The following is a 25,356-nucleotide window of genomic DNA, read 5'->3' as shown; positions in this document are numbered from 1 at the left end:
TTAGAAACTGAGGAATTTTTCCTAATGCTTATTTGTTGCCTATTCATGTGGCAAGTATTGCACTAGTTTTTTCCTATATATTTCTTAATTGTACCACACTCCCAAGAAAGTTCTATTGATATTGCTATAGGTAGGGTAACATGCTCAGGATGTCACTTCTGGTAATTTCTAAAGTTTTCTAATTATCTCCTGCGTGCTTTTATGTTGTTATGTTTAACATATACTTATTCTCCATTAATTTTGTGATTTCTGTTGCTTTCCTTTCTTCCACTGCCATATCTTAATGAATATATAAATTTCACTCCATTTCCTCATCTATGACACACCTTCAAATCTTTACAAGATAGTATCTACTTTGAAAAACTCTTCATTGTATAAATTATTCAAAGGATCTTCCAAAAAGTTTATGGAAAATGTGTACTGTGAAAAACATGCAGGGATTTCAAAATAGTTTTTGTACCACATAAACATATCTGTTAAAGAAAGTTTTTACTTATCTATTTGAGAGATAGAGACATGGAGAAAGAGCTCCCATCTGCTCACTCACTTTCCAAATGCTCAAAACAGCTAAAGGGCCAAATCCAGAAACCAATAATTCAATCCAGATTTCCTACATAGGTGGCAGGAACCCAACTATTTGAGCCATAACTGCTACCTCCATAGTAAGGTACTATTTGAAAACAGGAATCAGGAGCAAGAGTTTGGAATTTTTTTTTTTAATTTATTTTTTTGACAGGCAGAGTGGACAGTGAGAGAGAGACAGAGAGAAAGGTCTTCCTTTGCCTTTGGTTCACCCTTCAATGGCCACCGCGGCTGGCGCACTGCGGCCAGCGCGCCCAGCGCGTGGCGCTGATCCGATGGCAGGAGCCAGGTGCTTCTCCTGGTCTCCCATGGGGTGCAGGGCCCAAGCACTTGGGCCATCCTCCACTGCACTGCCGGGCCACAGCAGAGAGCTGGCCTGGAAGAGGGGCAACCGGGACAGAATCCGGCGCCCCGACTGGGACTAGAACCCGGTGTGCCGGCGCCGTTAGGTGGAGGATTAGCCTAGTGAGCCAGCGCGGGCCCTGGTTTTTTTTTTTTTTTTTTTTTTTTTTTTTTTTAGAGACGCAGTGGATCCCACCCCACCCCCCCACAAAAGGAGTGCCCTCCCCTGGTGCCTGCATTCTGGGGCCAGGCCAGCTGGTCGGCTTCCCTGCCTGTTTCTCATCAAACTTGTTAAACCCACGTGGGGGAGCCTGCTGGGCCAGAGGGAAGAGATTGAGAGGAGGCCCAGGCCTCCCCGCCTCCCCGCCTCCCTGCTCCTCTGCCACCCGCAGGAAGCTGCTTCGACCAAGGGCCCTGGCCCCCACCTGGCACCGCCCCAGCCGCCGCGGCCTCCTGGGGACAATGCGCCCTCTGTGAGCATTTGGTGAGGATGTTTTTTCCTTTCCACTTACTTTTCAAGCCTTTCCTATGTTTTCGGCTGAGTTCCCATCCCTGATTCTGGGCTCGGGGAGCAAAGTCCTCCCTGGCAGCCACAGCCCCGGGGCCTGCATGAGGCCTTGACCTGGAGGTCTGGCTGAAGCCCACAGCCACCCGTGCATCCGGAGGTGAGGACCCTTCCTCTCGCCCCAGCAGGGCCCCCAGCCGTGGGTGCTGTGGGTGAGGAGGAGTGGGCAGCTCAGGGGCGCACTGACCGAAGGGAGCCACTTGTGTGAGTTTGGGGGAGACCCAGGGAGGAGCTACTCTGAAGTGGGACATGAGCATCCTTTCCATCATCTTAACAATTTGGCAAAATTCTCACTTTAAATATAACTTTTCATTCTTTTTTTTATGAACTTTTTGAGGTAGACATTCATTTAATTTTTAAAATGCAACATTCCAAAACCTCAAAAATTTTAATTCACTAATTCTTTACTAGAGCCCAGGAGTCTGTATTTTTCACAGGTACTTGCTGTAGTTCTCCTGGATTCTTATCCCCAAGTATTATTATGCTTTTCAGCTGCGTTTGGCATGATTTCTTAATCTACATGGGACTATCAGCTGGTGCTAAACTCTGTGTTAACTTCTCATTTGGAAAGCACCTTAAGCTACCCTAATGGCCCTCTTCTCAACTCATCTTTGTGGTCCTTGACCATAACCCATGACTCCATCACCATCCGTGGAGAAACTCTTCTCCCACCTGTCTAGATCATCTAGATTTGCTTTCTAATTTTTCAACCTTTGTATGAAATGTATTATACAACATCTATCCTTGGATATTCCACCAGTTGCTTAAATTCAATACTTGTATATCCCATCCCTATCTCTTTCTATGCCAACCTTGGCACTCCTCTGTTCAGAAAATTAGTTAATGGAGTCACTAACCCAACTGTGAGACCTGCAACCCTGAGCCAAATATTCCTCACTCACGTCTATATCCAACAATTACATCTCCATAATCAATGCATGATATCACATTCTTTGCTTTAGCTCCAGACTTTATCACTACTCCTGCTGAACGTATTTGTTTTTTAATATTTATTTATTTACTTGAAAGTCAGAGTTATGCAGAGAGAGGAGAGGCAGAGAGAGAGAGGTCTTCCAACCACTGGTTCACTTTCCAGTTGGCCACAAAGTCCAGAGCTGTGCGGATCCAAAGCCAGGAGCTAGGAGCCTCCTCTGGATCTCCCATGCGGATGCAGGGGCCCAAGGATTTGGCCCATCTTCTACTGCTTTCCCAGGCTACAGCAGAGAGCTGAATTGGAAGTGGAGTAGCTGGGTCTCGAGCCAGCACCCATATGGAATGCCAGCACCTCAGGCCAGGACGTTAGCCCTCTAGTGATTTTCCATCTTCTAGCTTTTGCCTCATACTTATAGTCTAATACTGCTACAGAGTGATAATTTTAATATTTAAATATAACCGTATCCCTCCGTTTGATTAGTTTTAAGGATCAAACTGTCTTTAGTTTGAGTGTGAGTGTGAGTGTGATATTTCACCTTTTGTAGTTTTTTTTTTTTTTTTTTTTTTTGACAGGCAGAGTTAGACAATGAGAGAGAGAGAGACAGAGAGAAAGGTCTTCCTTTTTCCGTTGGTTCACCCCCAAGTGGCCACTACAGCTTGCGAGCTGTGGCCAGCGCACTGTGCTGATCCGAAGACAGGAAAGACAGGAGCCAGGTGTTTCCGCCAGGTCTCCCATAAGGATGCAGGGCCCAAGGACCTGGGCCATCCTTCACTGCACTTCCAGGCCACAACAGAGAGCTGGACTGGAAGAGGAGCAACTGGGACAGAATCCGGTGCCCCAACTGGGACTAGAACCTGGGGTGCCAGCGCCACAGGAGGAGGATTAATCTAGTGATCTGTGGTGCTGGCCCTACCTTTTGTAGTTTAAACACTGCATATATGGGTATTTTCAGGCCAATGTAGTAAATCTGTCTATACAAATCACTTAATAGACATTCAAACTCACTCTACAATTACATAATTTTTCGCTTCTTTTCTCCTTAGATATTGCTCTCCACCTGCTTCTGATACCTCTACTCATACTGTAAAGATCAGCTCAATATACTTTCTAAATCTTGATTTTTAAATAAATTATTTCAAATTTATTAAATACATAATTCAATTGGATATTCCCAACATCGCTGGGATGCCCATGTTCTTCACTTATAAGGAGATAGATATTTGATCTAGTAGTTAAGATGCCTGCATCCCACATCAGAGTGCCTGATTTCGATACCCGCCTCCAGCTCTTGACTCCAGCTTCCACTAATGCAGACCTTGGAAGGTAGCAGTGATGACTCCAGTGATTGGGATCCTGCAACCTACATGGGAGACTTGGATTGGGCTCCTAGCTTTTGCCCTACATCCATTACAGACATTTGGGAAGTGAACCAGCAGATCCCTTTCTCTGTCTCATTGTCTCCCTGCCTCACAGATAAATTCCCAGAGAGTTTAAGTATCTTGCCCAACATCACACACAGAAGTAGCAGAAGCAAGATGTGTTCCTGAGTATGCCTGACTACAAAGCTCAAGTTTTGAGCTACTACATATTACCAGCTCTTAAGTTAATGTTCCCTTTTCTAATATGCTCACTGCATTTTGTTCATATCTCTTTGAAAAATTGTCATAATATACTACTTTTTAAAAATTTTTTCTGCTGATATCATACTGAATTTTAGCTCTTTGGGGAGGTCTCATCATATTGATTTTCAATGAGTACCCCATTCTTTGCTTGTCATCTAGCAAGCATTTACCTAATTAAAGTGGAACACATTAATATATCTAAATTTTATGCTAACATTAATAGGATTCAAAGTAACAGTAATGTATGATTACAATGCTATGAATACTTGTGAGTGCATTATTAAGGTCAGTTTCCCTTTCTGGAGTATTTTATTTTACAGTCTTCAGTGACATATTCCATATACCCAGAACAATTATATTCTATTTTATAATTTCTTTTACTTGATTTACTTTCTAATTATGATTTATTGCAATTCCAATTAAACTGCCACAAATAGGTATTCAGTGAATGTTATCATAAGTGGAAAGCCTAGATACTTATTCACCGACTGTATTCCCTTTTAAGAGAAGATTCAATTTCCCACATTCCCCTGAAGTTTAATTGGGGCTATTTTGATGGGATTTAGCAATGAATCATTAATGGAAGTGATGCATATTAATTCTAGCTCTGGTCATAAAACTATGTCCATGAGGGCCAGCTCTGTGATGTAGAAGGTTGAGCCTCTGCCTGTGATGCCGGTATCCTATGTGGGCACCAGTTCAAGTCCCAATCCAGCTCCTTGCTGGTGGCCTGGGAAAGTGATGGAAGATGGCCCAGGTGCTTGAGCACCTATATCCATGTTGGGGACCCAGAAGAAACTCCTTGCTTCTGATTTCAGTTGGGCCTAACTCTGGCCATTGCAGCCATTTGGAAAGTAGACCAGCAGTTGGAAGACCTCTTTCTGTCTCTTCCTCTCTCTGTCTGTAACTCTGCCTCTCAAATAAATAAATAAATCTTTAAAGAAACAAAAAAACTTATGCTCATGGTGCTCTGTTTTTCTCTCCTCTTTCTCTTGAGCACTATGATGAGTGCATAAGAGTTGTTGATGGGGCCAGCGCTGTGGCACAGTGGGTTAAAGCCCAGCCTCCAGCGCCTGCATCCCATATAGGCACTGGTTCAAATCCTGACTGCTCTTGTTCCGATCCAGCTCTCTGCTGTGTCCTGGGAAAGCAGAAGATGGCCCAAGTCCTTGGGCTCTTGCACCTGCGTGGGAGACCTGGAAGAAGCTTCTGGCTCCTGGCTTTGGATCAGTTCAACTCTGGCCATTGCAGTCATTTGCGGAGTGAACCAGTGGAATGGAAGGCCTCTCTCTCTCTCTCTCTCTCGCTCTACTTCTCTCTGAAATCCTCTGTATTTCAAAATAAATAAAATAATTCTAAGAAAAATAACAAGAGTTATTGATGCACAACTTGTTCTCTGAGACATTGCTTGGAGAAAAACCATCAGCAAGAGAAAATCCTTAGGTTCTGCTGTGAGCGGGAAATCAGCTTTATTCTGTTAAGCAACTGAAATTTGTAAATCAATCCAACATGATTGTATCTACCTTCCAAATTCATTCATGGCTTATAACAGATTTATAAATTTTGGGATTCCAAACTGAGTTTCTTCCTCATGAGAACCACCACTTGCATTTCTCTTGTCTGTTCACAATATAACTCCTAGTTTACTTTCTATTATATTAGTTGTTATATCTAAATTCTATTCAATTAAATAGTCTCCATTATGTTTTTAAATTATTTTTATTTTTGAAAAATCTTATTGAGATGCAGAGACAGAAAGAGAAATGTAAAGAGAGTGAGAGGCATGAACACACACACACACACACACACAGAGAGAGAGAGAGAGAGAAAGAGAGAGAGGGGGAGAGAGAGATATCTTCTATCAGCTGGCTTACTCCCCAGATGGCCAGAATGGTTGTGGCTGGACCAGCCTGAAGCCTGGAACCAGGAGCTTCCTCCAGGTCTCCCATGTGTATATCAGGGCCCCAAGCACTTGGGCCATCTTGCACTGCTTTTCCCAGGCCACCAAATGTGATGCTGGTGTCACAGGTAGCAATTTTACCTTCTGTGCCACAATGCCAGCCTGCGAGCTTATTTTTAAAGATTTATTTTTATTTATTTGAATGTCAGAGTTACAGGGCAGGGTAGGGGAGACAGATTTTTCATACACTGGTTCACTCCCCACATGGTTGCAATGTCCAAGGCTAGGCCAGGCTGAAGCCAGGAGACAAGGGATTTATCTGGGTCTCCCATGTGGGAGCAGGAAATCCAAGACTCATGCTGTGCCATTTTCTGTTGCTTTCCCAGGCATGTTAGCAGGGAGCTGAACTGGAAGAGGAGCAGCTGGTACACAAACCAGCATCCACAAGTGATTCCGGCATTGCAGTCGGCAGCTTAACACCAACCACATTGAGTGGTTTTTCTTTTTCTTTTTAAGATTTATTTATCTGAAAGTCAGAGTTACATAGTTACACAGAGAAGAAGGAGAGGCAGAGAGACACCTCTCTAGAGGTCTTCCATCTGATGGTTCATTCCCCAGTTGGCTACAATGGCCAGAGCTGCGCTGATCCAAAGCCAGGAGCCAGGAGATTCTTCCAGGTCTCCCACATGGGTGCAGAGGCCCAAGCACTTGAGCCATCTTGCATTGCTTTCCCAGGCCATGGCAGAGAGCTGGATTGGAAGTGGAGCAGCCAGGTCTCGAACTGGCGCCCATATAGGATGCTGGCCCTGCAGGCCAGGGCGTTAACCCATTGCACCACAGCGCCGGCCCCAGAGTTGTTTTTCTTAACTGCTAAATATCACCCCAAATTCACAAACTTCATGTCCAGTTGCCCAGTATCAGTAGAAAAACCTTCTACCTCTTTAGCTGAGATCAATATTAATTTGATAACCTTTGTCCTGTCATCTCTAAATCCTTGATAATTTTAATCTCTTTTATTGCCATTTCTTCTCAGAAGCATGAATGATAACATATTAATATGGCTTGTCTCTTAATTTTGGTATTTCATTCCCACAGATTACATTGCTCCTCCTATTGCTACACTGGACACACTTCTCTTTCCTTTCCTTTCACATAGAATTGTCTGCAGATTAAAGTCTTCATTAATATTCAAAACAAACTCCTTGAAAATGGTCTCTATTCTAAATGGGCTCTCTATATATACATTTCTCTTCTCTCTATATATACACCAGATTTTCTATTCTCCTTACCAATTGACTTTCTTCCTCAATATCCAATTGAAAGCACACAGCTCCCTGTCATTTATAACTTCCTAATTCCAAAATTCTGCAACATTTTCTCTGTCAATTTTCTTCAATTATCATTAACATTTGATAATAAATTATAGCACTCTAATTTGACCTTTCTTTGACTTTTGAGGCAAAGCAATATCTAGATCAATCGTGGACTTGTGTAGTCTTCTCTGTTGTCTAGTCCTGTAGTTTGTGCTTCTTCTAATCTGTACTAATCAGATATATTTGCATGGCAATTATAAGCATATTTCCAATTACTATCAACACCTTAGCTACACAAATGAACACCACACTGTGAAATGGCAGTAAAACTGATTTTCCTTTGCTGTGCAAAAGGTCCTGAAATTGATGCAGTTTTGTCTATTTGTTTTTGCTTTTGTTGCCTATGCTTTGGGGATCTTGTCCAATAAGTCATCTCCTACACCAATGTCTTGGAGCACTTCTCTTACATTTTCTTCCAGCAACTTCATGGTTCCAGGTCTTAAATTTAGCTCTTTGTTCCATCTTGAGTTGATTTTTGTATATGTTAGGAGGTATAGATCTAATTTTATTCTCCTACATGGATACATCCAGTTTTGCCAATACCATTTGTTGAAGAGGTTGTCTTTATTCCACTGTACGGTGTGAGTACTTTTGTCAAAAATCAGTTGCTGTATGTACATGAGTTAATTTCTAGGCTTTCTTCTCTGTTGCATTGATCTATGTATCCGTTTTTATGCCAGTACCAAGCTGTTTTAATTACTATAGCTTTGTAGTATGCTTTGAAATCAGCTATTGTTATGCCTTCAGCTCAAGATTGCTTTGGTTATTTGGGGTCTTTTATGATTCCATATACATTTTAGGAGTTTTTTCTAACTCTGTAAAGAATGTTAAAAACGAACAAAAAGACTGCCATTGGCATTTTGGTAAGGATTGCATTGAATCTGTAAATTAATTAAAGTTGTATAGACATCTTGATATTATTGATTCTTCTGACCCATCAGCAAGGAATATCTTCCCATGTTTTAGTGTCCTTGATGATTTTTTTCATCAATATTTGACAACTTTCATTGTAGGAATCTTTCACTTCTTTGGTTAAATTTATTCTTAATTATTTGACTTTTTGTGGCTATGGAGAATAGGATTTTGTTCTTGATTTCTTTCTGTGAGTTCATCACTAGCATACAAAAAAGCTACTGTTTTTACATGTTTATTTTTTAACCTGCAACTTTACTGAATTGGTTTATAATTATAACAACTTTTTGGTGGAATGTTTAGATTTTTCCATGTACAACATCATGACATCTGTAAACATGGATAATTTACTTCCTCTTTTTCATTTTTAATGTTGACTTACTAGCAATTTAAAAAAATCAACAACAAAAAAAAACAAAAATTAAGGTTCCTATTTCCCATTTCCTAAAATTATTGAATCTGTGCTTCAATACTTTTATAAGTGTAGTGAGAATAAATATAAACAAAAGTTTCACTATTCTAACATTTAAAACAAAGACACATTTAAAAGATATTACTGACTAATTGTGCACATATGCAAGTGTGACCACAATAGAATGCTACTTTGTTTTATACAAGGTAGACAGCATGTGCAGATGTTTGCTGCAGCAAAGATGCCTGCATCTGCCATTGGGATCATTTACATTCCAGTCCCAGTTTTGCTCCAGTCTTTAGCTTCCCGCTATTGTATACTCTGGAGAGGCAGAAGGTGATATCTCAAGTAGTTTTGACCCTGTTTTGGCCTGAAGCAGCCCCAGGTATTTTGGCTTTAGAGAGTTGAACCAGCTGATGAGAACTCTCTATCTGTATCTATTTCTCTGTTTATCAAATAAATAAATAAAAATTCAAAAGTCCTTGAAAATTAACAATTACAGCACAGGCAGGAAAGCTGCACAATATCTAATTATCCCTAAGCACATTCAGTTTCTCAGAAGCATATTCATGCTCTGAAGTTTACTCTTATATAAAAGAAGGAAACTAACTTAAGCTTGATAAATCTTCAAAAGATTACAAAAAGTAACTGTTGGGAGGAAAACAGAGTTTCAGAGAATTTTTTGCACTATAATATATTTTCTTCCAGAAAAGAGAAGCAGAGAGAATACTTTCCAACTATAAGGCCATCAGTACCCTAACACTAAAATAAGAAAAATAAATGAAAATTTAAGAGCATTTCAAAAGTTTCATGGGGAATAAAACTAAAAGGCAGATTATTTTGGTATAAAAATTATGAAATCCATGCATATAAGAAGTCTTCAAAACGTTCATTTAAAAAGTAGATTAAGAAGTATGTATCAGTTCCAAAATGTCTTTGCACTAAATAAACTTTTATTTAATTAAATTTTCCATAACCTTTTTGAAGTACCATCATGAAGTAAACCTATAGAATAATGAATTCTATGCACATAGATACAAAAATATTCAACAAAGCATTAGGAGATCAAATTCAACAAGGGTTAAAACATAAAAAAGCCAAGATCAGTTAGTATAAATTATAACTATGCAAGGCCTGCATCATATTCAAAAGGCAATTAATGCAACCCACTAAATAAATTAAAAAATAAAAAAGAACGTGTCAAATGATACAAATAATATTGCACACAATTTAATATTATTCATGATAAAACAATAAGTCCCAACAAACTGAAAATATAGAACTTCAGAGAGTCCATAGAAAATAAATATGATATAAATATATAAATAAATTATATATGATATATATAATATATAATATATAAATATGAGATCAATCAAGTTCAAGACACACTTGTAAGTAATGACTCCAAGAATGAAGCCCTTCCTTAAGAAGTGAAATTCTTGGAAATTTATTCATGCCCGTACAGTCTTTCTGACATTGCTAACTGAAGGAAAATGAATGTCCTTTAAAGATGTTACAAGATTAGAAAACAAAAAGAAACCAGATGGAGACAAATCAGAATTGTATGGTAGGTGGCTCATAAAATCCCAATGTAAACATACAAAATTGTCTTTGATGAGAGGAGTGAACAAGAGCATTGTCTTGGGTGTGAAGTACTTCTCTGGTGAAGCTTTCTTAGTTTTTCTTCTAAAGCTTGACTAACTTTCTCCAAATGCTCTAAAACTAAGCATTGTTTGACCCTCTACAAAGACAGCAAGCAAAATGACTTGATCATTCCAAAATACTGTGACCTTTCATCTTGACTGATCCGCTTTCACTTTGATGAGATGGCTTCCACTTCTTGGTATGCACTGCATGAGTTGTTCTTTGACTTTACTGTTCGATTAGTGCTTTATCTCCTCTTACAGTTCTTACAATACTTCAGGATCTTGACCTCGCTCGCTAGAAATATTCATTGAGAGCTCTATTCTCCTCAGCAGCTCATCTCGGCATAGTAGTTTGAATATCTATGGAGCAGAAAGTTTGCTCCACTGTAATTTTTCAGTCAGAATTTGTAAGCTGATCCAAGTCAGATGTCTGCAATGTTGGCTATTATTTCTGGTATTAATCATTAGTCCTTTACAATGAGGACATCAATAAGATTGGTTTTGGTTTTTATTTATTTATTTATTTATTTTGCAGACAGTTGTGGATAGTCTGATGCTATGGGTTTCATCCTCAACATCATCTTGTCTCTTCTTAGAATGGTCATTGATTTTTAAACTGCTGATTTCCTTGGACTTTGGCCCCATAAACTTCCCATCAAGCATCAATGATTTCATTATTCTTCTGCCTAAATTTCACCATAAACTGATTTCTGTTCTTGCTTGAAATTAAATAAATCTGCATTGCTCTCATAGGGGGTCTTTTCAAACTAATGATTTATCCGTTTTTACTGTGTTAAGTTAGATACTGTGTGGACAATTTATAACAAGTTAGTAAAAGTTTTAGTGCAAAATTTTTTGAAATCCACCCATAGTTTTTTAACATATATTTGCTATGATTTTTTGAAGACCCTCATTAATGAATCTTCAATTGAAAATGAAATATTCAAAAAAAGCATGTAATATATTCCATGGTTGGAAACTGAATGGTTCTTCCACCAAACTGAGAACAAAATAAGAAGTTTTTGTTCACTACTTCTCCTCAATATAGTATCGCAAATGCTAATGTGATAAATTCAAGAAAATAGAAAATATGTCCAACTGAGAAGCAAGAAATAATTGTCCTTTGGGGCCAGCGTTGTGGTGTATTAAGCCATCACCTGTGGCACTGGCATCCTATATCAGACACTGGTTTAAGGTCCAGCTACTCCACTTCCAATCCAGCTTCCTGCTAATGTGCCTAAGAAAGCAGTGGAAGATGGCCCAAGTCCTGTGCCCTGATGGAGTTCTAGGCTCCTGGCTTTGTCCTGGCCCAGCCTAAATGGCCACTTCAAGAGTGAACCAGTAGCTGGAAGACAATCTCTCTCTCCCTCTCTCCCTCCCTCCCTCCCTCCCTCCCTCTCTCTCTCCCTCCTTCTCTTCCTCTCTCCCTCTCTCCCTCTCTCCTTCTCTCCTTCTCTCCCTCTCTCCCTCCCTCTCCCTCTCTTCCCCACTTTTCTTTCTCTGTGACCCTATCTTTCAAATAAATAAATAAATAAAACTTTTAAAAAAGAACAAATAACTAACTGTTCTATTTTAGATGATATGATTACGTAAAAAAACCCCAAAGAACTGAAAAAAACAAACCTTCCATAAAGTAATAAATAATAATAAAAAGTTACAGCACACAAAGAGCCTGTGAGAACAACAGAAAAAGAAATTACACATAATAGCTGCCTTTAGTTGGTAATATTTTGTGTCACAGTAGTTGGAGTAATAATTCTGAGCCTACTCTATAAACATGAAGGAATGGAACAACTAACTGAATGTGTCGCTCCCCCTCTTCGTGGGGGAACGACACAGGACCCTGCGCTGTTCTTTCGTCTGCTCGGCCCTCCCCGGGTTTGCTGCTGGTTCTTCCCGGGTTGGCTACTATCCCTTCCACCTCCGTGGAAGGGCAGTTCCCCCTGGCCGCATTCCCCACTTCCGCAGGGGAGCGGCACACCGCCGGCCGGCTCTTCTCGGGGGCTGCACGGGTTCCCTTAGATGTTCCCCATAGATGTTCCTGGTGCATGCCGTCTCTCTCCTCCTTTATAGTCCTCCTCCGCCAATCCCAACTCGGCTGCCCACACGCCGAGTACGCTGCTCTCCTCCAATCAGGAGCAAGTCCTACAGTTAATTGGTTGAACTGGAGGCAGCTGTGCGGAAGCTGTTTACTTCTCTCCCAGCGCCACATTGTGGGAGAGCAGATGCATAGAATAAGTCTTAATTCCAGTAACAGTCTAGTCCGAGCTGCTCCCCACAGAATGAATGATGAATGATCCAAGTCAAGGTTTACATGGTCAGGGTGAGAATGCACAGAGAAGAGGAAGAGGCTAAAATGATGCATATGGTAGTAGCCTGTAAATTCATGATTAGCCTAATATAGATATGAATGTTACACATGGAGATATTTATACATTCGTCAATATAATATCTACTACCTGGTTCTGCTGGTTCGGAAGCCTACAGTCAACAACGCTCCATTCTCAAGGCCCCCTTGGTCCCTGGATCCTTGTGTCTGATACTATTCTCCAACAAAAGGAGCCAGAGATTCTCAGAGAAATGGTGAGATCTAGGACTCCCATAGGGAATATACCAGATAAACATGGAATGTTTTATAGTGTCAGAGTGAAAGAAAGGAAGGGGAAGTCTACATTAATTGACTTACATTAAAGGAGCACAGAAGCCAACGGAGAGATCTCTCAGTGGCTAAAGCTCAGTGCAGGCCGGCACCGTGGCTCACTAGGCTAATCCTCCACCTTGCGGCGCTAGCACATGGGGTTCTAGTCCCGGTCGGGGTGCCAGATTCTTTCCCGGTTGCCCCTCTTCCAAGCCAGCTCTCTGCTGTGGCCAGGGAGTGCAGTGGAGGATGGCCCAAGTCCTTGGGCCCTGCACTCCATGGGAGACCAGGATAAGTATCTGGCTCCTGCCTTTGGATCAGCGTAGCGTGCTGGCCGCGGCGGCCATTGGAGGGTGAACCAATGGCAAAGGAAGACCTTTCTCTTTCTCTCTGTCTCTCTCTCTCACTGTCCACTCTGCCTGTCAAAAAAAAAAAAAAAAAAAAAAAAAGCTCAATGTATTTGAACAACAAAATAAAGAAACTAGGATAATAATGCAAAGCATGGAGCAAGTGTCCATGAGTTCATAGTAATATAAATACATTCCTGAACAAATAAATTAATGGAAAGAGACAAATATCTCTTGCAAAAGAGTTTCAAATAAATTATATGAACACTTCATCCTCAGGAAAAGAGAGCATAAATCCCTGATATTTACATGTGAACTATGAATAATGAATTCTTCTGAAAAGCATAGTATGTGAATTGGGAGAATAATAACTTTGCAATGGAGAAACTTGACAAACAATGCTGCAGCCAGGTGCCAAGGTCAATATCAATAGTTATAAATCAATGTTGACAGTATGTACCTGGACATGATGTGAGGAAAATCACTGTTTCCTTATGGTGGTATTTCTACTAAAATTCCATAACGCCAATCTAATTGTGAGAAAGACATTAGGGGATTTCCAGTTGAGGGGCATCCTACAAATATCTGACCAGCGGCCGGCGCCGTGGCTCAATAGGCTAATCCTCCACCTTGCGGCGCCGGCACACCGGGTTCTAGTCCCGGTTGGGGCGCCGGATTCTGTCCCGGTTGCCCCTCTTCCAGGCCAGCTCTCTGCTATGGCCAGGGAGTGCAGTGGAGGATGGCCCAGGTGCTTGGGCCCTGCACCCCATGGGAGACCAGGAAAAGCACCTGGCTCCTGGCTCCTGCCATCGGATCAGCGCGGTGCGCCGGCTGCAGCGGCGGCCATTGGAGGGTGAACCAACGGCAAAGGAAGACCTGTCTCTCTCTGTCTCTCTCTCTCACTGTCCACTCTGCCTGTCAAAAAAAAAAAAAAAAAAAAAAAAAAAAAGAACAAATATCTGACCAGCACTTTTCAAGTCTGTCAAGGTTATCAAAAACATGAAAAGTCAAAGAAATTTTAGCAGCCTAATAAGAGTCTAAGGAAACCTGATCCTCCTCATGCAGGATCTCTGTCCTTAATGTGTTGTTCAATGTGAATTAATGCTATAACTAGTACTCAAACAGTATTTTACACTTTATGTTCTGTGTGGGTGCAAACTGATGAAATCTTTACTTAATATATACTGAATTGATCTTCTGTATATAAAGAGAATTGAAAATGAATCTTGATGTGAATGGAATGGGAGAGGGAGCGGGAGATGGGAGGGGTGCGGGTGGGAGGGAAGTTATGGGGGGGAAAAGCCATTGTAATCCATAAGCTGTACTTTGGAAAATTATATTTACTAAATAAAAGTTTAAAAAAAGAAAAAGAAAAATTCTTGTCAGTAAAAAATGTAACATGGTATCCTAGATGAATAATAGAACACTGGAATGACATTAGATTAAAACTGTATAAGCTAAAGTAATCAAAATAATAGTACATCATTGTGTATTGCTAAAATACCTCTCTATTGGGCCTGTGCTGTGGTGTAGCCGGCAAAGCTTCCACCTGCATTGGTTGCATCCCATATGGACACCAGTTCGAGACCCGGCTGCTCCACTTCTGATCCAGCTCTCTGCTGTGCCCTGAGAAAGCAGTAGAAGATGGCCCAAGTGCTTGCGCCTCTGCACCCATGTGGGATGCCTAGAAAAAGCTCCTGGCTCCTTGATTTTGATCGACCCAGCTTTGGCCATTACAGCCATTTGGGAAGCGAACCAGCAGATGGAAGACCTCTCTGTCTCTGCCTCTGCAACTCTGTAACTCTCTCTTAGAAATAAATAAATAAATGTTTTTAAAAAACCAAAATATCCCTTTATTTAAATTAAAAGAAGTGTTTTTACACTAATAATGCAATAATATGAAAATTAAATAAGTCCCTGTGACAGAGAAAACCACATGATAATTGCATTTCAATTATTTGTGGAAATGTCTGACTTCCAAAGTCATAAAAAATTGCCTACGAAAAGATATGTAATAAGATGTGGGCTAATTTACAGTTTATAACAAAGTGGCCCAAAGTTTATGAATTTCAAACAATACCCTATTTTCCTAACTTCTAGAAATATTTTAGATAATTTTATAAAAACCATAAAATTACTTAAGAAACAAAGGTTTCTCTAGAATTTTAAATAATACCTTTTGTCTCGCTATCGCTTATGGTTCCATTCATCTGCCACCTCTGACTGAACTCCATTTTTCATATAAATTATGTGATGTATTAAAACTTTTGCTGCATTGCTAAAATTATTCATGCTCATTTTGACATATTCATTTGATGTGAGAAAGTTAAGGATAATGGGGAAAAAAAAGAACAGATTTTTAAACGAAAAACTCAGGACTTTTTCAGTTTACGAAATAGAATGATTTGTCAGTTTCAAAAGTGAAAATTAGAAACCTTTTGAATTACCTGTGTTCTTAAAACTGAAGCTTATCCCACTATAGGAAAGTTTTTGTATTATGAGCTGTGATTCACAAAATCTGTTAACCAGCCTGTATCTCTACAGAGATAGTTATAAAAGTAATATTTTCATAGTATGCTTTCCATCAACTATTTTTAGTTTTTTTTTATAGTTCTATGTATGCCTTATTTTAATCCCTATATTATTCCCACACTATGATTCATGGAATATAATTCCTAGATTAAATTATATCACCCCCTTTAATGTACATAACCACAAAACAAGAAGAACTACCTACAGACGACCCTTTCTGATGGTCCCGATTTGGAATCAATGCTTATCTATAGGAAAGCAACATTCTCCTGAGATGAAATTCTCCACATGTTGTTGACTGCTTGCTTAACAGAATGGTTTCTATTCTAACGGGGCTTAAAGAAAAACATTTCCACATACTCAGCAGAAGCTGAGAGGTTCATGAGTTACATCTCAGGGTGGTCACTCTAAAGTGAATTTCACAAATTACAGCACTGTTCCTGGAGATCTGGCAGTGCACAGAGGATCTATCCCTTTCTTGACCTCATGTCCAAGAACAACAACATCAAAACTCTACAGGATCACAAGCAAGAAACACTGCTCCAGGGCAGCATGCCCTGTTTATATTTGGGTGGCAAAACCAGTCAGAGCTGACTTTGAAAGTGTTACCAACTCACAATCTAAGGTATTTTCTGCTGCTGAAAGCAGCAAATCATCATTTTCAAACACATACTGGTAATGTTTGCTAGAGAGAGGTCTGTGGCACCACATTTTAGACATTAATTAGAGAGATTTTTGCATTCCATAAGTTTTGGGAACAGTTCTTGAAATCACTATTTTTCTCTATGCCATATTCCATCCATTATTTACTGAAATTACATTTTTCTGTTAATAGGAATATGTTGCTGTGAGCTGAATCATGCCCCTCTCAAAATTCCTGCGTTGCAACCTTAAGCCCTAATGTATTTGGATATAGGGACTATGAGGATGTAAAATTAAATGAGGTCATAATGGTGGGACTGTCCTTTTAAGAAAAGGCAGCAGAGAGCTTGAGTGTTCCCTGCCTTCAGCAGCAGAACAGATGAGAAACCCTGTGAAGATGCAGGAGGGGTGAGAAGGCAAGCCAGGAAGAAAGCCCTCCCTGGGAACTATTACCCAGCACCTCTATCTTGAACTTCCCACCCAGAACCATGAAAAAAAATTCATGTTGTTGATGGCACCAACTTGTGGTGTGTTGATGTTGCATCAGCCCGAGCAGACTAATATATGTACCTACTGAGTAGTTAATGAAATCGTATCCATCACTGCACACTGGCTTCTTCTCTACAGTTTCCCCTGATCTTTTATTTAAACATGTGCTCAGTGGGTTTTCTCCCAGACTAATCAAAATACTTTTTGGTGTTTGTTTTACGTTTTCTTCTGTATAAATCAATGATTGAGCAGTCCGTGCAGCAAATGCAATGAGTTTTCATTCTACACTCCCCTTTTGCTGAATTCGTTCTGGTGTTTGCTCTTCTGCAGCCTGACTGTGGCAAAACACATTTCATCTAATCCCATAAACACAATCCTTTCCCTGTGAGTGGTTTACGTGTAGTGACAGGAATGTGAGGTCATCTGGAAAGAGAGATGGGATGGGAGGTACAGCAGGCAAGCTAGTCCTTCATGAAAAGTTTTCTCGGTGACAACAGGGGAAAACAAATGAGTAGCCTTGTCTTGACCAGACAGTATTGTCTGCAAATATGAATCTGGGCTTGTTTTGGCTTCTTGGAGCTATAAGAAGCACTCATTTAGAAGAAAACTGACTTGCTAAGATAAACTAACTTACTCAGAAATATAAAAAGAATCTAGAAACCCAAAGGTATTTCTGGACCTGGAATTAAACAGCATTGGAGTTCACATGTGTCCAGATTATTTAATCAAGAATATGAATTTCCTATTGCTTAAACAGCATTGAGTTGAATTTTCACAATTATATTCAGTTATATGTTAACTTATAGGTAGTCATAAATTGTCTACTATGTGCTTTTTTTTTTTTTTTGACAGGCAGAGTGGACAGTGAGAGAGAGAGACAGAGAGAAAGGTCTTCCTTCTGTTGGTTCACCCCCCAAATGGCCGCTATGGCCAGCATGCTGTGCCAATCTGAAGCTAGGAGTGGTTGGGCCATCCTCCACTGCCTTCCCAGGCCACAGCAGAAAGCTGGACTGGAAGAGGAGCAACCAGGACAGAACCAGTGCCCCAACAGGGACTAGAACCCGGAGTACCGGTGCCGCAGGCAGAGGATTAGCCTAGTGAGCCATGGCACCGGCCCCACTATATGCTTTATAAAGAAGGGAGAGAAGGCAGGTTTTTGGCACAGCAATTAAAACACTGCTCGGGACACCCACATTTCTGTATCAGAGTGCCTGATTTGAGTTGCAGCACTGCCTCCCCAAATTTGGGGTGAATTTTGGCCTAGAGGTTAAGATGCCCATATCTCATGTCAGAGTTTATGGTTCTATACCCAGTTCTGGCTTCTGACTCCAGCTTCCTGCTAATTCAGACCCTAGGAAGAAGCAGTGAAGGCCTGACTGCATTCCTGCAACCATGTTAGAGACCTGAGATGAATTTCTGGCTGCTAGCTTTAGCCCTACCCAGACGCAACCATTGCAGGTGTTTGGGGAGTGAACCAGTAGGTGCAAGCTCTCTCATTTTCCATCTGTCTCTCTATCTCTGAGCATATCAAATAACTAAAAAAATTGAAATTACTAATTTAATAACTAATGTATTCATCTTACATTTTCCAGGATTTCAGTCTTTATTGTTCTTCCTTAATATGTGTATATATAAACTTGAATTCAATGTGATTTAGAAGAATTAGATTATATAGAATTAAGAATAATTTTTTAGGTCCTACTAAGTATTTTATACTCAAAGTGTAAGAGTACTAACATACTCTCCCAGTCAGCCAATTCCTTCTGTGCTGTCAATAATAAACACCAGTATTGATATTGAGGATTCCATTGATACCTGTTATTATTTAGCTTTCTAACATATGTTTTAAAAGGCAATAATTATCTAGGAAATGTCATTAAACCATGACAATTATAATGCATTAAACCAGCAAAATTAACCACATGCCTGCCTAGCACCACATTATCATAGTAAAATTAACACATTCAAATTTCACTGATAGCAGCAATTTAGATATTACATCCAAAAAAGTCAAGTTAAAATAACCCTGTCCTCAGACACATAGAAACTTATACAATGGCAATCATCCATTTTGCTAAAGGATAAAATCAAAGACAAATTTATGGGAATTAAAGTCCTTCGTGAATTTATTGAGATTTATGATTCAGTCTTATTCATAGTAGCATACTATGAGATAATTTAAGCATAAAAAATAGAATAATTTAGGATTTTATGGAATAATGATACTATACTTTATGCTAATAACAACTTATCACACGAATAGCTGTAGGATCAGAGGAAAATGATTATTATGTAAAATGAAGAAGAAATGTAGTACTTTGCTTCTAGGACTGATATATAAATACATATTTCATAATTTTGTAAAGTGTGCTAATTTTTACCATTTTGTATTATGCTTATTATGAATAAGATTTAAAATAATTTGTTATCTTTCATTATTTCAGAGGGAGAGAAAGGAAGGAAAGTGTATAAAAGTAACATAAAACAATGAGATAACTTACTGAAAATTTTGGTGACTTTTAAAGTTATATTTTTATAATGTTGGTATTTATACAAAAACAAATTATATACTGTACTGCTAGAATTATCATTAATAAAGCATCTTCTAATAATTGAATAATTTTAAGCTAATGTTTTCTAGCAAAACTTATTGTTAATGTCACTAACATTCAGCAGACCAAGGAACAGTCCTTGGTCAGAATGGAGTAAGAGAGACCCATCTAGCCAGTAGATTTCAGTCTGGCCACAAACCTTCTACTCTTTTCTACTATAGTAGACACCAAATATTGTAATACACAATTTCTCTATATACTAAATTTTCTTTGCTTCAGGGTTTTAAATGCCTTTCCTGTTTAGGGTGATGATCACCCATCATTTAAGAATCAACACATTTTTCAATGACAGCGTGGATTATGAGACCCAGTCCTGCATTTCCTTTCCCCCAGTAGTGAATTATCTTCTTGCAAGTTCCCTCTCCTCTTGGGAGGTACATGCCATAGAGTGTAGACAATTCAAGGGAGCTATAAGGAACAAAATCTTAAAAACAGGAACAGAAAATTAACCTGATTCAAGATTCTATTAAGACATCTTCTGATTGTAAAGTTATACGGAGCAAGACCATAAGAGGCAAAGCACAAAGAGTTGCTGGTGAGACTGGCAGAGACCTCGGTGATCCTCAGCTTGTGAGGGAGGGAGTGAGGCGGGTGGTGAGAAGCTTTTCAGCTGAGGCCTCAGATTCAGGGTGACCTGAATGGAGTTCACTCATTAATTTATATGAACTATAGCTACCTTTATTGCTGAACACAAGAAAAAGTAAGTATTCTCTCTGGGCAGATAATATCATCTAGAGCTTATATTACTTCTAATTACATTTTCATGAGCAATATACAGTATTCATCATAATTTACCAGGCATGTCAGAAAATGAAACCATATAACACAAATTTAGAAATAAAAGCAAGTAGAAACAAACACACCAAAAATACAGCTATTGGCATTATCAGCAGGTATTTTAAATGATTAAAATAATAATATTCAGTAACATATGATAATGCATAGAACTTCAGAAATTAATTTAAAATCTTGATAAATTCAGTGAAATTATAGAACTGAAAAATACAATAGCTGAAATTAAAAATTCAGTGGCCATCTCAATTAGCTGGAAAAAATTTCAATAGTTAAAAAAGGTAAAATGTGCTTAAGAATACAATAAATAAACAGAAAAAGGAAATATAGAAAAAAATTAGGGTATTGTAGAATATGGTGAAAAGACTGAATATTCACTTGCCCATGGGGCCGGCTCTGTGGCATAGTGGGTGAAGCCACCGTCTGCAGTGCCGGCATCCCATATAGGCACCTGTTCAGGCCCCAGCTGCTCCACTTCCAATCTAGCTCTCTGCTATGGCCTGGGAAAGCAGTAGAAGATGGCCCAAGTCCTTGGGCCCCTGCACCCATGTGGGGGACCTGGAGGAAGCTCGTGGCTCCTGGTTCCTGGCTTTGGATCGGCGCAGCTCCAGCTGTGTGGCCAATTGGGGAATGAATCAGCAGATGGAAGGCCTCTCTCTCTCTGCCTTTCCTTCTCTCTCTATGTAGCTCTGCCTTTCAAATAAATAAATCTTTAAAAAAAGAATCACTTACCTGAAGTCTCACAAAAGGAGATAGAGCAGATAAGGGAATATTTCATAGTGGATAAAATTATTCATAAATTGAAATATAATGAAACATAGTACTAGAAACATCAAACATAGTTCATCCAAATAATAAATTCAGAGGGATGAAAATAGGAATTTCTTTCAAGGTGCCTAGTAAGACTGAAAGCTTATTTCTAACAGAACAAGAGTAAGTCAGAGACAATTGAAGAGTATTTACAAAATGCCCAGAGAATATGTCTCTCATTTTCATAGGCAAATGATTGTGTATGTGGAATTTTTAAAATAATATAAAGTTTTAAAATTAATAAGTGAATCTACCCAGTTTCTTGTAGAAAAATTAATAATGTGTATAAATACTATAGACACAAGAAAACAACTTAAAGCATTGAGAACATCAAGATATTACAGTAACTTAATGAAAGATTTGTAATCTATCTACCTTGATAATTACAAAAACTCCTGAAATAAATTAAATAATCTTGTAAAAAGTCATTAGTTTCTAGATTGATCTATAGGTACAATGCAGTTTCCTATTAAAAATATCCAAGAATGATTGATATATAGAGGAAGAATTTGTCAACAGTATCAATCAGAAGAAGCTGTTCATTTCTACAGATTATACAGATATTCATAAGTAATGAGAATGTATTTTAAATAAATGTATGAAATGAAGTTGTGAAACTAGATTAAACAGAAAATTCTCAGGGCCAGCACCGTGGCACAGTAGCTTAATCCTCCTCCTGTAGCGCCAGCATCCCATATGGGCGCCAGTTCTAGTCCCAGCTGCTCTACTTCCAATCGAGCTCTCTGCTGTGGCCTGGGAAAGCAGTAGAGGATGGCCCAAATCCTTGGGCCCCTGCACCCACATGGGAGACCGGGAAGAAGCACCTGCCTCCTGGCTTCGGATCAGCACAGCTCTGGCCATTGCAGCCATTTGGAGAGTGAACCAACCGGTGGAACACCTTTCTCTCTGTCTCTCCCTCTCACTGTAACTCTACCTCTCAAATAAATAAGTAAGATCTTTAAAGAAAAAAAAAAAAAAGAAAATTCTCTGGAAACACTTTCTACAAAAACTGGTATTGGAAAAATTTTAAAATCTTATAAAAAATGCTGTATTTATCCAAATTAAATTAAACTAGCATGCATAGTAATAGCTTTAGAAATGATCAGTGCTGAACAATTTGTAGTATTTTTCTATTGTAGATCATTGATTATTTTGAGATGTTGTCTTCCCCTTAACCATATTTGCATAATATATTTGACTTATAGAACTCCAGTAGCGAAAGGTCCCACATTACATGAAACAAGTGAATAAATGCATAAAACTGAACCATTTACCTTTCTTTATAATAATCTTCACCGTTTATTTTTAAGTGTCGAATTTCATGATCATGTCTGGAATTTAAAATCTGTCGTAGGGCTGGCGCCGTGGTTCATTTAGTTAATCCTCCACCTGCAGCGCAGGCATCTCATATGGGAGCTAGGTTCTAGTCTGGGTTGCTCCTCTTCCAGTCCAGCTCTCTGCTGTGACCCGGGAAGGCAGTGGAGGAGGACCCAGGTGCTTGGGCTCCTGCACCCGCATGGGAGACCAGGAGGAAGTACCTGGCTCCTGGTTTCGGATCAGCACAGCACTGGCCGTGGCAGCCTTTTGGGGAGTGAATCAACAGAAGGAAGACCTCTCTCTCTCTCTCTCTCTCTCTCCCTCTTTCTCTCTCTCTGTCTATATCTCTGCCTGTCAAATAAATGAATAAAAAAATTTAAATCTGTGGTTAGCAGGATCTTTTGAAAAGCAAGGAAAAACATATAGCTTATAAAAGCTTAGGGAAGTACAGAGTCAAAACTTAGCTTGAGACAGCTCATTTCCTGCTGTCATGATGCCCACAGAAAATCTTAAGTCAGATTCTTACAGATTGTTTCTATTATCTGGGGTGAAATGAGGGCTCTGTACTGTGTGTGTGTGCGTCTGCGTGTGTGTTTCTGTGCCATTATACAGACTTAGAAAAGGTATAACTACTAAAGGAAAAGGGGGGTACAATTCAATCAGATGAGATTTGTTCTCCTTGGAAGAATCAAGAGAAATCCTCAAATTGGGTTTTATCCAGGTATTTATCAATTGTGTTTTGGAGGTGAGCATTGTGGTGCAGCAAGTTAAGCAACCACTTGGGACAACTCTACCCCATGTCCAGTGCCTGAAATTGAGCTCTGCCTCTGCTTCCAGTCCAGTTTCCTGCTACTGCACACCCTAAAAGGCAGCAAGTGATGGTTCAGGTGCTTGGGTCCTGCCACTCACATGGGAGACTTGATGGAGTTCCTGGCTCCTGGGTTTCACATGGTCTAGAACTGGCTATAGTGGGAATGTGGAAAGTGCCTCTCTCTCTCTCTCTCTCTCTCTCTCATTGTGTCTCTGATTTTCAAAAAACAAATATACATAAGCTTTAAGAAAATATATTTTCAGTAGCCAATGTTGTGGCATTGCAAGTAAAGCCATTGCAATACTGGCATCCCATGCGGGCACCGGTTTGTGTTCCTCCAGCTGTCCCACTTCTGATCTAGCTCCCTGCTAATGGGCTGGGAAAAGCAATGGAAGATGGGTCAATGCTTAGGCCCCTGATAGCCACAAGGGAGACCAGGAAGAATCTCCTGGCTCCTGGATTTAGCCTGGTCCATTTCTGACAATTACAACTATCTGGGAAGTGAACCAGCAGATGGAAGATCTCTCTTTATCTCTCTGTCGCTCCCTCTGTCTGTAACTCAAGCTTTCAAGCAATAAATAAATCTTTTAAAATTAAAAATTATATTTTAAATTCAATTTTCTTGTTTTCACCTAGACTATAGAATGTTGACACATTGGCTGTCCATGAATTTTTTGCTGTTTGCTCCTAATTTCAAATTATGCAATCTCAAATTATGCAATCTCAAAAGAACAGATTATAACAAGGTCTTTCTGTCACAAGTATGTAGGATATCATCTTTCAATTATTCAGAGTAGAATCAATGGTAATATTCCTCCTGGAAATATCACATGTAATCTTTTTAAAGTTTTATAATTGCTTTGATTTGGATTCTACCTCTTTTAACATTACACATTGCTTTGATCCTGGATAAGTCTTTATCTGTGTTATAGTGATAAGGATATAATATTGTATCTCAAGACACTATCAATGTGTTCATTTAAATTTATTTTTAAAATTATCTATTTGAAAGGCAGAAAGAAATGGAGAGAGGTGGTCAGACAGGCAGAAAAAGATCCCTTGTGCTTGCAATCCAAATGCCTGCAATGACCAGGGTTGGGCAGAGACTGGAACCAAGAGACAGGAACACAATCAATCTCCCATCTGAGTGGCAGGAACCCAATTACATGAGCCAGCACCACTGCCTCCCAGGGTCTACATCAGCAGGAAGCTGGAGTAAGGAGCTAAAGCCAGGAATCCAACCCAGGTACTTTCATGTGTGACTTGGACAGTATATCACTGGGCTTAATGCCTACTCCTAATGAGTTAATTTTTATCTCCATTTCAATAAACACTGAGTTTTAATGCTCTTTTATTCTCAGAAACACTTATGTTTATTGTTCAAATATTTATATTAATTCTGAGGTGTGGGAGTGTTATTTCCAGTGTTTTAAAATTTACTCGCTGAATCTCTGAAATTCCATTATTATTTGTATATCTGCCTTGACCTTAGAAAGTTGTGTTAGAAACAGAGGCAATGGATATACAGAAAATTACCAGTTCAAAACAGTTCTCATTACTTTAGTTCAGATCCATTTGATATCCTTTTATTTACCTTCTGGGCATGATTTGTTGTGAATCAGTGCTCACTATAAAGAAAAAAAAGTACATAAATTTGGACATCTGCACATCATGGACAGTAGAAGACTTCATATTACTCTACTGTTTGCTAATTGTAACCTGGAGGAAGCTTTACATTCTCTCTTGAAACAGCTATTCAGTCACCAGAATTTAAATGAGGGCTCAACAGAGCATCTATGTGATCACCAGAGGTACCAGGTGGGGAATTAGTAATAGAAACTTAGGGTTTATGTTGAAAAGAAAATTTGCTTGAAGTATTGCTATATTGTTGAAGAAAAGCAAGCAAGAGATATTAATAAACAGACCAGCTAGAAGAATAAGTGATGAAAACAAGTAGATGGATTCAAAAGGTGATTAGTAGGTGGAGTCATTAGAATTCGAATGTGAAGATCAGAGAATAGGAATAGTTGAGAAATTATTAGATAATAAATTAAGCAAACAGTAGTGACATATAA

This window comes from Oryctolagus cuniculus, chromosome 14 (assembly GCF_051225735.1).
Source record: "Oryctolagus cuniculus isolate XC-2025 breed Fujian yellow rabbit chromosome 14, ASM5122573v1, whole genome shotgun sequence".
NCBI classification, from domain to species: domain Eukaryota; kingdom Metazoa; phylum Chordata; class Mammalia; order Lagomorpha; family Leporidae; genus Oryctolagus; species Oryctolagus cuniculus.
The sequence above is the reverse complement of the archived record's forward strand: the minus strand, read 5'-3'. Positions refer to the sequence as shown.